Source organism: Malaclemys terrapin, chromosome 13, assembly GCF_027887155.1.
Source record: "Malaclemys terrapin pileata isolate rMalTer1 chromosome 13, rMalTer1.hap1, whole genome shotgun sequence".
NCBI lineage: Eukaryota > Metazoa > Chordata > Testudines > Emydidae > Malaclemys > Malaclemys terrapin.
The window spans coordinates 24710440-24722038 of NC_071517.1; positions in this window are offsets into that span (position 1 = coordinate 24710440).

An 11599-nucleotide genomic window follows, 5' to 3' on the forward strand; every position below is an offset into this window, starting at 1 on the left:
GTTTCAGATTTATTCTATAGAGTTGGAAGGAGGAACTACACTGAAAGCTGGTTAATATATGTAGATTTCATGTCCTGGGGAGGTAAAACTATGGGAAAGTTTTGAAAAGTTGGATTAAATATTTTCATTAAAAAAGTGTTGTTAGCAATAATTGTGTCCGGCTGTTTCTTAGAAAATAGCCACTTGTATGTTGTATGTTCACAAGCTGATCATAAAGATGTAATTAGCAGGCTGTCTTTAGCTGGCTTAGGCTTACAACTGAGATATGCTTGTTAGTTCTAAGTCTGACTGGCTAAAAAAAATAAAAATCTACATTTGACCCGCTGAAAGCCCGTAGGCTAGAATGGAGATGGGATTATTCTGTTCCAATATATTTATGTAAATCTGAAAGTGATCTACTATCTCAATAGTTAGAGAAATGACATTTTGTGTCTCTTTTGTGCTCTTCATTATGCGTGAAAATTCTCACTGTCGGTGCCATTCACGACAGCAGTGAAATGTGAGAGCCATGACATTCTGAAGTTCTGCCCATGTGCTTTGTAATAGCTTCTTACAATCTTCATTCCGTAAATCAGTTAGAAATTTTGTAGCGAGAATTTCTTGGCTCCAAGAAAGACATTTCTTACTGTAATATTTTTAGTTTGGGGGACAATATTTCCTAAGAGGGGGTAGGTGGACATTTTTGTGCTTTAGCCCAATTTATGGATTCCGTGTTTATTATACAGTAGTCCTGATGAGAAAGTACATTTGTATCTGTAACTTTGCACAGACTCTTGGTTAACCATTAAATAAGCTTCAAGATGAGCAGTATTTTACTGTTTTTCTCTGTATTATTCTTGTTGTTATACTTACCAGTAAAAGCACATTCTATATGTACTGTAAACAAAAATATTATCAGTTTAGTAAAATTTAGAGTCTTAAGGATTTTTCCACTTTTGTCAGTAACAAATATTTATGGATTCCAAAATAAAGCAATTTAAACATATCAATTGTTTCCTTTTTTATATCTATTGGGGGGAAATCAAAGGCCATTCTGTTGACAGCTTTTGCAACCTTTGTAAGCAGAGTTTGAAAGGTGCATATCTCTATTTCCGTCAGTGTGCTTAAATAGCAACTATTAAAATGAATACTATGAGGTCTGGAGAGTCTTTATTTTTTATGTATTTATTTATTGCTTTTCATCATCATGCTAGGAAATAGAAAGGAGGTATGAAATCATGCCATTTGCTGTAGAAGTTCTGTCCTAGATAACAGTAAATCATTTACCATTTTTAAGACTATTTTTTAAATTTGTCCTATTTAATTTAGTATTAGAAAAGAGTGCTCTACTTTGCATTCAGAGTTTTACCTCTGCCCATTCATCACAACACTCTAGTACAGGGGTGGCCAACCTGTGGCTCCAGAGTCACATGCAGCTCTTCAGAGGTTAATATGCGGCTCTTTGCATAGGTGCCAACTCCAGGACTAGAGCAACAGGCACCAATTTTCCAATGTGCTACAGGGTGCTTACTGCTCAACCCCCTGGTCTGCCCCAGGCCCCACTCCACTCCTTCCCCCAAGGCCCCCGCCCCTTCCCCCTGAGTCTGCCGTTCTCTTGCTCTTCCTCCTCCCCCGCCCCCAAGCTTCCTGCACATCACAAAACAGATGATCGCAGCGGACGGGAGGCGCAGGGTTAGGTGCTGATCAGCAGTGCTGCTGGTGAGTGGGAGACACTGGGGAGCTGATGGGGGGCTGCTGACGTGTTACTCAGCTCTTTGCCAATGCACATTGGTAAATTCTGGCTCCTTCTCAGGCTCGGGTTGGCCATCCCTGCTCTAGTACACTGCAAGTGAACTGTGTGACAAACCTCCGAGCCGGTATTAGTGGGTCCCGTGCTTCCAGGTAGATTCATGGCCTCAGAAGCTTGCTAAGGCCCTCAATGTGACCCCCCTTTCTCAGTGTAGTGGCAACGGTCACAGCCTATCGAGCAACTTTCATCACAGGCCAGTATGGGAGGTGGAAAGGGGGAATACCCCACAGTCTCTGTTGCTCCCTTGAGCTAGTAGGTGCAATTCGGCCTCCTGCCTGGACCAAGGCCTGCTTCCCCTCTCAAGGGGATCTCTGTAGAGCAGGGGGGCGGGGGGAGACACCCTGGCACCCTCTACTCCAGGTTCCAGCCCAGGGACCCTAATGGTAGCAACTGTTGGTGGTTTCCCCTTCGCCACTGGAGCTGCTTTGATTCCTTGGGCCACTTCCCCATGGTCCCCTTTTCCTAGCTTCACCCTTACCTCAGGCTTCAGCAATGCTTCCTCTCTTCTAGCTCCTTTCACTGGGGCTTTCCTGAGGGAACTGGAAGGAGAGCTTTTAAGCAGTACGAGTGGGACCTTGATTGGTTCCAACTGTCTTCATTAACCCAACGGCCTTAACTGGTTAATTGGCATCAGGTGTCCCAATTGGCCTGGAGCAGCCCCTTTTTGGCTATCCAGGGAACAGGTACCTGCTCATCCTGAGGCTGATACACCTGCCTTCCCCCACACTCTTATCTCCTTCTGGTCTGAGTCCATCACAACTGTTACAGAAATTCTACACCTCTTGTATTCTTCACTAGGTTATTAGTAGAACTTTGCATATAACATGTGCGCGCACACACACAATTCCACAAATATTCGTTTGTGGTTTTAGTCAAATTTGCTTTGGCGGCCTTTGTCACACGTTTGTAGTCATTCTCTGCAAATAGAATGTTCACAGAAACAGAGAATTTCAAGTGAATATTAGAGAAAAGCCATGAAAACAAATTTTTAATTCATAAGGGCTTGTCTACATGAAAATTTAGTTCAAGGCAAGCTGGTGTGTAGATTTACCCTGCACCAACCTGCCATGCACAGAGGCTTAGTCCACACTAGGAGTTTAAGTCAGTATAAATATGTAATTCTTGGACGTGAATAATCCACACCCTTGAGCGACACATTTAACTGACCGAACCCCCAGTGTAGACAGTGCTAGGTTGGCAGGAGAATTCTCCCGTTGACCTAGCTGCTGACTCTCAGGGAGGTGGAGTACCTATGCCAGTGGGAGAACCCTTCCCATCAGCACAGGTAGCATCTTCACTGAAGCTACAGCTGCGCCACTGCAGTGTTTTAAGTGTAGACAAGCCCCGAGTGTCTATGTGGACCTTGCTGAAGCATACTAACAGTTCCTTAGTGCACTTGGATCTACCCCACTATGAAATGGGAGTGGATCAAAGAGCACCGAGGAGCTATTAGGGCATGTCAGCAGGATCCACCAGGACAGTTAGTGCACAGCAGGCTGGTATGGGGTAGATTTACACCCCAGTCTGCTGCAAACTAAATGTTCATGGAGACACGTACTCCCATTCACAGCAGGAATCTGAACCAAAGTGTCAGGCTCCTCCGGTCAAGGGCAAGAAACGCACAACATGGTCTGTTTGCCCAAGTGAAACTGAATAGCACAGCTAGAATTCGGCTGTAGGAGCCTTGCAGAGAAGTGGTTGGAAGGCTGGTCTGGTGGACAGAGCGCTGGCCAGGGATACAAGAGACAGGGCGAGAGGTAAAATTTTCAAAAGCGTCTAAGGCCTGGAATCTACACCAGGTGTCTACACTACATGGTTAGGTTGGCGTAAGCTGCCTTACATCGATCTAGCTGTGGAAGTGTCATCACTTAAATTTGGCTCCCACTGACATAAGTGCCTCTCTATGCTGATTTAGTAACATACCTCCCTGAGTGGTGTATGTAATTAGGTCGACTCAGTGTCAGTGCAGACACTGCGTTGCTTACGTTGACTGTTCCTGGCTTTCAGGAACCATCCCACAATGCCCCACACTGACAGTACAATCAATATAAGCACTCCTGGTGAGGACATGCACTGCTGACACAAGGAGCCAACTGTGCGCCCACACAAGCGATATAGTAACTGCAGTGGCTAATGTAAATTAGGGAGACATAACTTTAGTGTGGACATGGCCTGAATGACTTGGAAGCCTTAGTCTCACTAACTTTCACTTTTGAAAATGGGGCATAGGCACTGTGACAGGTTCGGTCACAGAGACTCCCCTCGAGACCGTCACTCGATGAGCTGGGATACCACTGAGAACAACCTTCTGCCAGAACAGATGCCCCTCCACTCCTGTCTTGCTGAGTTAGACACTTCAGTCAGCTCCAGCACAGACCCAGAGGTTGACCACACTCCCCTGCAGTTCACTGAAACTGAGATTTACTCAGCCTAGGGGCTTCCCAGTTAACAGGGACTTTCCCAGTGCCCAGTGTTCAGCCTTTCTGGGAGCCTGAACCCCAAATACATCCGTTTATTCTGTATAAAGCTTATACAGGGTAAACTCATAAATTGTCCACCCTCTATAACACTGATAGAGAGAGATGCACAGCTGTTTGGTTCCCCCGGTATTAATCACTTACTCTGGGTATATTAATAAACAAAAGTGATTTTATTAAGTGTAAAAAGTAGGATTTAAGTGGCTTCAAGTAATGACAGTCAGAACAAAGTAAGTCACCAAGCAAAATAAAGCAAAAACACACAAGTCTAAGCCTAATACATTAAGAAACTGATTACAGATAATATCTCACCCTCGGAGATGTTCCAATAAGCTTCTTTCACAAACTAGACTCCTTCCTAGTCTGGGCCCAATCCTTTCCCCTGGTACAGTCCTTGTTAGTTCTAGCAGACATCTTAGGTGGTAAACAGAGGTTTTCTCCTGACTGGCAGTTGCTTTTGTCCTGCTCCACCCCCTTTTATAGCTTTGGCACAAGGCAGGAATCTTTTGACTCTCTAGGTCCCCACCCCTCCTTCTAAATGGAAAAGTACCAGAGTTAAGATGGATTTCATTATCATGTCACTGTAAGACCCCCTAGTCTCCATTCCCCATGGGCAGGCCCACAGTTACACAGGAAGGCTTTCAGGTAACTAAGGTCATTTACAACTGATTGTCCTAGTTAATGGAAGCCATCAAGATTCTAAACCACCATTAATGGCCCACCCTTTGCATAATTACAATAGGACCTCAGAGTTATACTTCATATTTCTAGCTTCAGATACAAGAATGATACCTGCATACAAATAGGAGGAATATATTCAGTAGGTTATAATCTTTGTTATGATACCTTACAAGAGACCTTTTGCAGAAAGCATATTCCATTTACATCATATTCACACTCATAAGCATATTTCCATAAAACATATGGAGTGCAACGTCACAAGCACCTAAGTCATTTTAGCACACTGGAAAGTGTTAGCCCTGGATCTATCCCTGGCTCAGCCACAAGCTCCCTGTGAGAGCTGTGGCAAGCCATGTAATCTACCCTTTGTCTCCATGCCCATCTGTACCAGGGGCTTTGTACCAGCTCTGCCATATCTTACAGGGTATTGTGGGGAGAAATACAGCAGTGATTGTGAGGAGCTCAGGAACTTTCCTGGTGAAGGTCAGGGGAGTAGATAGAAGCATTTACGCACCAGGAACTAGTCAGCAATTAAATGGGAGGAAATCGTAAGTTGCTCATGGAGAATTTACTGAAAGGAAAATCATTCGCTCAGCCCATTATTATTAGAGCTACAGCATTAGTGCCAGATTTTTATAGAGATTTATTTTGAAATCAATGTAAGTGAGTTGCCTGCTCAGGTGCTCTTGACAGTCCCACAAGGCGCCTATCTGTATCTTTAGGTGCCTAAATCCCTTTGTAAATCTGGCCCTTACTGCTTACCTTGTCATAGATGACAGGGCAGGTCAGACATTCTGCATCAGGCAGGCTGCATCCTGCTGGTCACCATGTTATCTGGCGCTCCCCCAGCATGCAGCACGTGAAGCAGTGAAAAGCCTGATTTCCTGCAGGTGGGCGATGCAACAGACACAATTAATTAACAGACTTCCATGATTATCCTATTGTTCAACACTCCACACTGTTAACAGCCAGTGCCAGACCCAACAGCTTCCTCCCCCTTTGCTAGACATGTAAAAAAACAAATTGGGAATAAACATGTCCTGCAAGCTTGAGCATTTGCGAATGGAAGCAATTTGCCGCATGTCGCCCGTCAGCATCCCCAGCAGCAGACATAGGGCATGTGCATGTGTAGAGGTTGGGAAAAAAATCACATTTTTCTCAAAAATGCAGAAGATGTTGTGGTTTCACTTGGTGTCCCCCCTCATCCTGGGAAAGTGAAAGCCCATCACTAGAGCTGAGAAGGCGCTCCCAACCACTCAGGGGAGCTGGGATGACCCCGAGCCCCTATCTCCCAGCTAGTGGTGCTGCACCATAAGGCTGGGTCTGTGCTAGGAATGGGGCTGGGTCACAAACAGCTCCCCTCCCTCCAAGAACTCTTCTTTGGCTGCTGATGCGGACAGGAGCCTAGATTCACAAGGGCACTTGGGCTGTGGCACCATGATGCTCAGCATCACATCACCTAACTTAAGAACCTAGAAAATCACAGGAACAATACTGCAATTCACCCAGCCTGAGTTAGGCACCTAGACTCCTATACAACCAATGGGGAGAGACAGGGACTCCAGACTTGGATCCACAAAAGCCAATGCTCTAGGCAGAGAGCCGCCTAAGCCAGCCAATGGGAGATGCTGACCGGTGGCAGAGGGGGTGTTTAGCCCCAGCCCTCCTACAGAGATAGACACCTGTGTCTAGGCAGCAGGGATGCAGTTAGGTCTGCTATTAACCCACAACCAGGAACCCTGTCCGGGGGAGTCAGGTGACTTATGTGTTTCTTGTGCGAATGAACCAGACTGGCACCTTATAGCAAGGGGAGGGGGAGATGCCCATCTTAGCACCCACCAGGCAGAAAAGGGATTTGAACAGGGGTCACCCCTCTTGCAGGGGAGTGCTCTACTCATGGAACTATAGGATAGCAGGATGTGGGGCTCCCTCTGTCTGTCCTGGTGAAGCTATTGCCCTGGGAACTTAATTAAATAATTAAAGAGTCATTGGAGCAGGGAGACTAAATCCTGTGCTCCCAGGAAGGGACCAGGGACGGATTAAGGCAGGGGCTGTAGGAGCTGCATCCCAGAGCCCCAGCTCTACGGCCTCTGGCAGGGGAGGAGGCAGCTCAGCACACTGCCCCTGCCCCTAGGACTGTCCCCACAGCTCCCGTTGGCTGGGAACCAGTCAATGGGAGCTACGGGGGCAGCACTTGTGGGCACGGGCAGCGCACAGAGATCCACTGACCCCTCCCCCCAGGGGCCGCAGAGACATGCTGGCAGCCAGCCGCCTCCAGGAGCAGCATGGGGCCAAAGCATGCAGGCAGCCTGCCTGAGCCCTGCTGCACCGCCAGCTGGGAGCTGCCTGCGATAAGCGCCTCCCAACCGGAGCCTGAACCTCACACCCCCTCCCCCAGATCAGAATCCCCCTCCTGCACCCAAAATTCCTCCCAGATCCTGCACCCCCTCCTGCACTCCAATCCCCTGCCCCAGGCCCCTCCTGCACCAAACTCCCTCCCAGGAAAAAGACTTGCATACAGGGGCCTCACAAAATCTAATAGCCCTGGGCCCAGAGGAGAGTTAATCCGGACCTGGCCCTGAGGTTGGGACTCACACTCCTGCACCACCACTGGGAGCATCCCAGTAAGGTTAACCAAGTCTACCCTGTCATTTCCCTTCCCTCTCCCCAGTGAAGTTTCCTGTTTAAAACCCTCTGGTCACTGTGCTTGCAACTGGGGAATAAATTGCCTGTCAATGGCACCAGAGTGATATACACATTTGTAGGTTACGAGGTTACCCAGTGGGGGCTCAAACCTAAGTATTAGAAGAAAGTCTAGAAAGTGAGATCCTGGCCCTGGATTGTGTGCAGAAGGGCTGCAGCAGCACTGCAGTATCAGTCTCACCAAGGCCCAATCCCTCCTCCTCCTGCCTCCTCCCATTTCTGCACCCAAGGGTCACATGAGCTCTTTTTGCCCCAGCGTCGCACAGGGAGCTCATTCGAGGTGTTTGTCCTCTGTGACCCCTGAAGCCTTTCCAGAGGCCCTGCTTCCCAGGATCTCGCTCAGACCATGGAGATGTCAGCTGCAGAGCCTTCCTGTGGCTCTCAGCCATCACTTTGTTGATTCTTACCTGGAGAAATGGATTTGTGTGAGAAATCGATTGGGGCTCCTGGCCCATGTTCATTAGCCTTAAAAACAGCTACATCCAGTGAAACCCAGGATGTCATAAGCAATTTCCCTCTCCTCTTTATTTGACATTATGAGGGCCAGTGTTCTGCACTTTCGTATTTGCCAGTCATGCTCCCTGCACACGCAGAGCTCATGCCCTGACTCCAGTCACCTGTTCCCCTCACACAGGCAACTGATGGCAGATGATGGCCAAGCCAGGAGAACAGCACATTGGAGTCCAGATCCTCTGCACACATTCCACAGTGGAATTTAACCCAGCGAGTTAATTCTCCATGTCCTTACACTGGGACAAATCCTGAAGTCTGTATTCAGGCAAACAGGCAGCCACTGGGGTGAGAGGACGTTTATCCAGCGAAGGTGGGTAAGAACTTCAGGATTTGGACCTGGCTGTGCATCCCTGGGGATGGAGAAGCGTCCCACCACAACAGTCTTTCCCACATTGCTCTCCCCATGGCCAGTCAGTGACGTCTCCATTTGAACCACTCATTGTCAGTCAATGCTACAATTGGAGCAGAGTGAAAGAACCAGTATGGAGAGGTGCAGATTGCAGGCAAAGCCATGGTTCACTGCCCAAGTTCTGCTCCCACCCCGACCTCCACACACTCCTGATGGGATTCATGGCTCATCATGCACCTCCTTGCAATATGACCATCTTTCTCTCTCCTGAGGGCTTTGAACATAGTCATCAGCTCACACACCACGACCTGCTTCTCTGAATCAGACTCCAGCCAATGGCCCAGCAAGCCTCAGATGTCAGTGCAGAAGGCCTGTTAACTACGATGATGGAGCAAACAGCATCTGTAGTATTTTTTATGGTTCTGGTAAGTGGTAATGGAAATCACGGCACGCCCATGGGCACTCTGGTGCCCCCACAATCTCCATGGGCTATGGAACCTAGCACTGATTCCTTCAATGTGCATGACCTTTCCTGCAGCAGCTCCCCACAATCCCTAGAAGTGTGCCCATCTGACACGACCAGCTCTCCAGGCCAAGTGTTCCATGGGCGAGATGCTGATACCCTGGTTCATGCTGAAGTCAGTGTGACTGCTCAAGGACTTTGGTACTAGGCAGCACAAGTAAAGCCATCAGACGCTGGCCCAGAAGAAAAGCCTGCTAAATACTATACATAGACTTGAGGCAGTGATCACCATCCCGTTTCCTAACAGACTCTCCTCAACACATTTTCCATGGTGCAAAAAAACCCCACTCTGCCTTTTCAGTGCATTGTCCTGGCAAACCAGCCAGCCACTGGTGCCAGCATGAGACTGCATTGACATCAGCGTGTCAGCTGCTAGCAGTGTCCTCTCCTTTCTTTGCATCTCTCTTGGGTGCTCTCCCAGTTACGAAACAGAGTCAAACCTGATCCCCAAATTGTGCCGGGATCAGGATATTTCTGAGCCCAACTGGGCCATACTGTCTTGGATCTTGAGCTTTGTCAGTGAGGGTTTTACTGCAGTGTTTGCACAGAATGTACATTCCAGGGAGCTGTTATGGATCTCTGACCTGGTGTCTCATGGGAGACCAGCCAGGATCTAGCCAGTGACAATTGCCTCTATCTATACATTCAGCAGAGCCCACAGCCCATCCTCATTGTAGGGGGACAAGTTGCTTGCCAAAGAGCTCCTCCAGCTCATTCACTACACTGGCATCTCATAGTGCCTCCAGCAGCAAGCTCTGGTCTGTGGCTGCGCAGGTGTTGGATGAGGAGTTTGGGCTGAATTAACACGTGAGCTGCCACTCTGGACTCTTTCCCCAGCAAGATGGATAACCCCCCAGCTTGAAAGGAAACCCGGCTGCTCTGCAGGAAGTGTTCAGTGCAGTGACTGCACCTCAGACAAGCCAAAGCAGCCGCAGTTTTCATTGAGATGGAGGAACTGAACCTGGAGACAGTCCCACCACTCTCCCGTAGTGCAGTCAGGACTGCATGCTTGCTTGAGGCTGTGGACTCATCCACCATCACAGCATGCCCTGCCCTCTTCTCCTGTGTAATTGTGATGCCTTTTCTCTTTGCATCCTACCAATATATGTAGTGATGCCCTCAGGCACCCTCTGATGGAAGAACTCACCCCTGGAGGAAGCTGCTCAGTTCTGTACATCAGTGCAAGCAGGCAAAGCTCTGAGGCCGTCTAACAGCACCATTTTGTATGCTCTGTGGCGAATTTGGCAGGTGCTTCGCGGTTGGCAGATGTACTCTGAGACACTGTGTTTGCGGGCTAGTTTGGCTGCTTCTTCAAGTGCTTCCAGCTGGAGAATGTGCCTCCCATAGCTTGTGTTTGCAAATCTGGTTTTGTGGGGCCACCTGGAGCACCGACCTGCTAAGTAAAGAGATTCCATGGTTCGCCTGCTCCACAAACACAGACTCTCTGAGATTTGCTTCTTTCCCTCTTTCTGCAGAGAACAATCTGCCTTTCCCTTCTTTGTGATGGGGCAAGGGCCGTCGGATTGCTGCTGCACATGTTGGTGGCGAGCCCAACAGTCCCGGCACCTGCTCCAGAAAGTGGAATCTGTAGCACATAAGGAGGCATAGGTTACACACACACACACACACACACACACACACACACACACACACACACACAGCCTCTATTTACTGCCTTTTGCTCACAATCTCCCTGCTGAGCTTTATATTCCAGAGGATGCTCCATGCTCTCAAGGAAACTCATATTTTGGGGAAGGCAAGCTGAGGTCTCCTCCTGGCAATCAGAAACACAGAGCAGACAAATTAACCATGATAAAAACATGAAAGTAACAAGACTTTGTCCACCCTAGATGTGGAGGTGCCCAGCTGTGGCTGATCCATCTGCTCAGCTCTGTTTAGTGCTAGGAACTCGCTCGTTACACACCTATGTGAGACAGATATTGAGAAAACAGAACTAGTTAGTCAAACTGAATGAACTTCACTAGGGTACAGCTATTGTGGTCTGCACCATTTCCACTGTTGCCATATTCCCATATCATCCCATTGTTAGATTGTTTTATTGCGGCGAACAGCAGAGGGGAGCGGCGAACAGCAGAGGCTAACAGCAGGAGTTTGCCTGGGAGCTGTCCAAGAGGAGGTACGCTAAGTGCTGCATTAGGGGGGCTGTGTTGGTGGGCCTTGAGTGGGCCTGACTGGTATATAAGGGCAGTCAGCAGCGAACCAGCTGAGCGGCGAACAGCAGAGGCTAACAGCAGGAGTTTGCCTGGGAGTTCGCGTGGGGAGAGCACACTGAGGCTTTCATCTGCAGGTTTCTCCGAGTAGTTCCTGCAACAGTTGAGGAAGCTCCTAAGAGGACGGTGATATGGAAGGTGAGCGATCAGCTGTTGTAACCTGCACAGGTTGTGCCATGTTTGTCTTTCTTCCGCAGGACAGAAGTGACTTTGTCTGTACAAAGTGCAAGCTGGTCTCCATATTGGAGGAGAAGGTTCGAGGGCTGGAGAAACAAGTATCGACTCTGCGTTGCATAAGGGAAAATGAAGATTTCCTGGACAGACGTCAGGAGA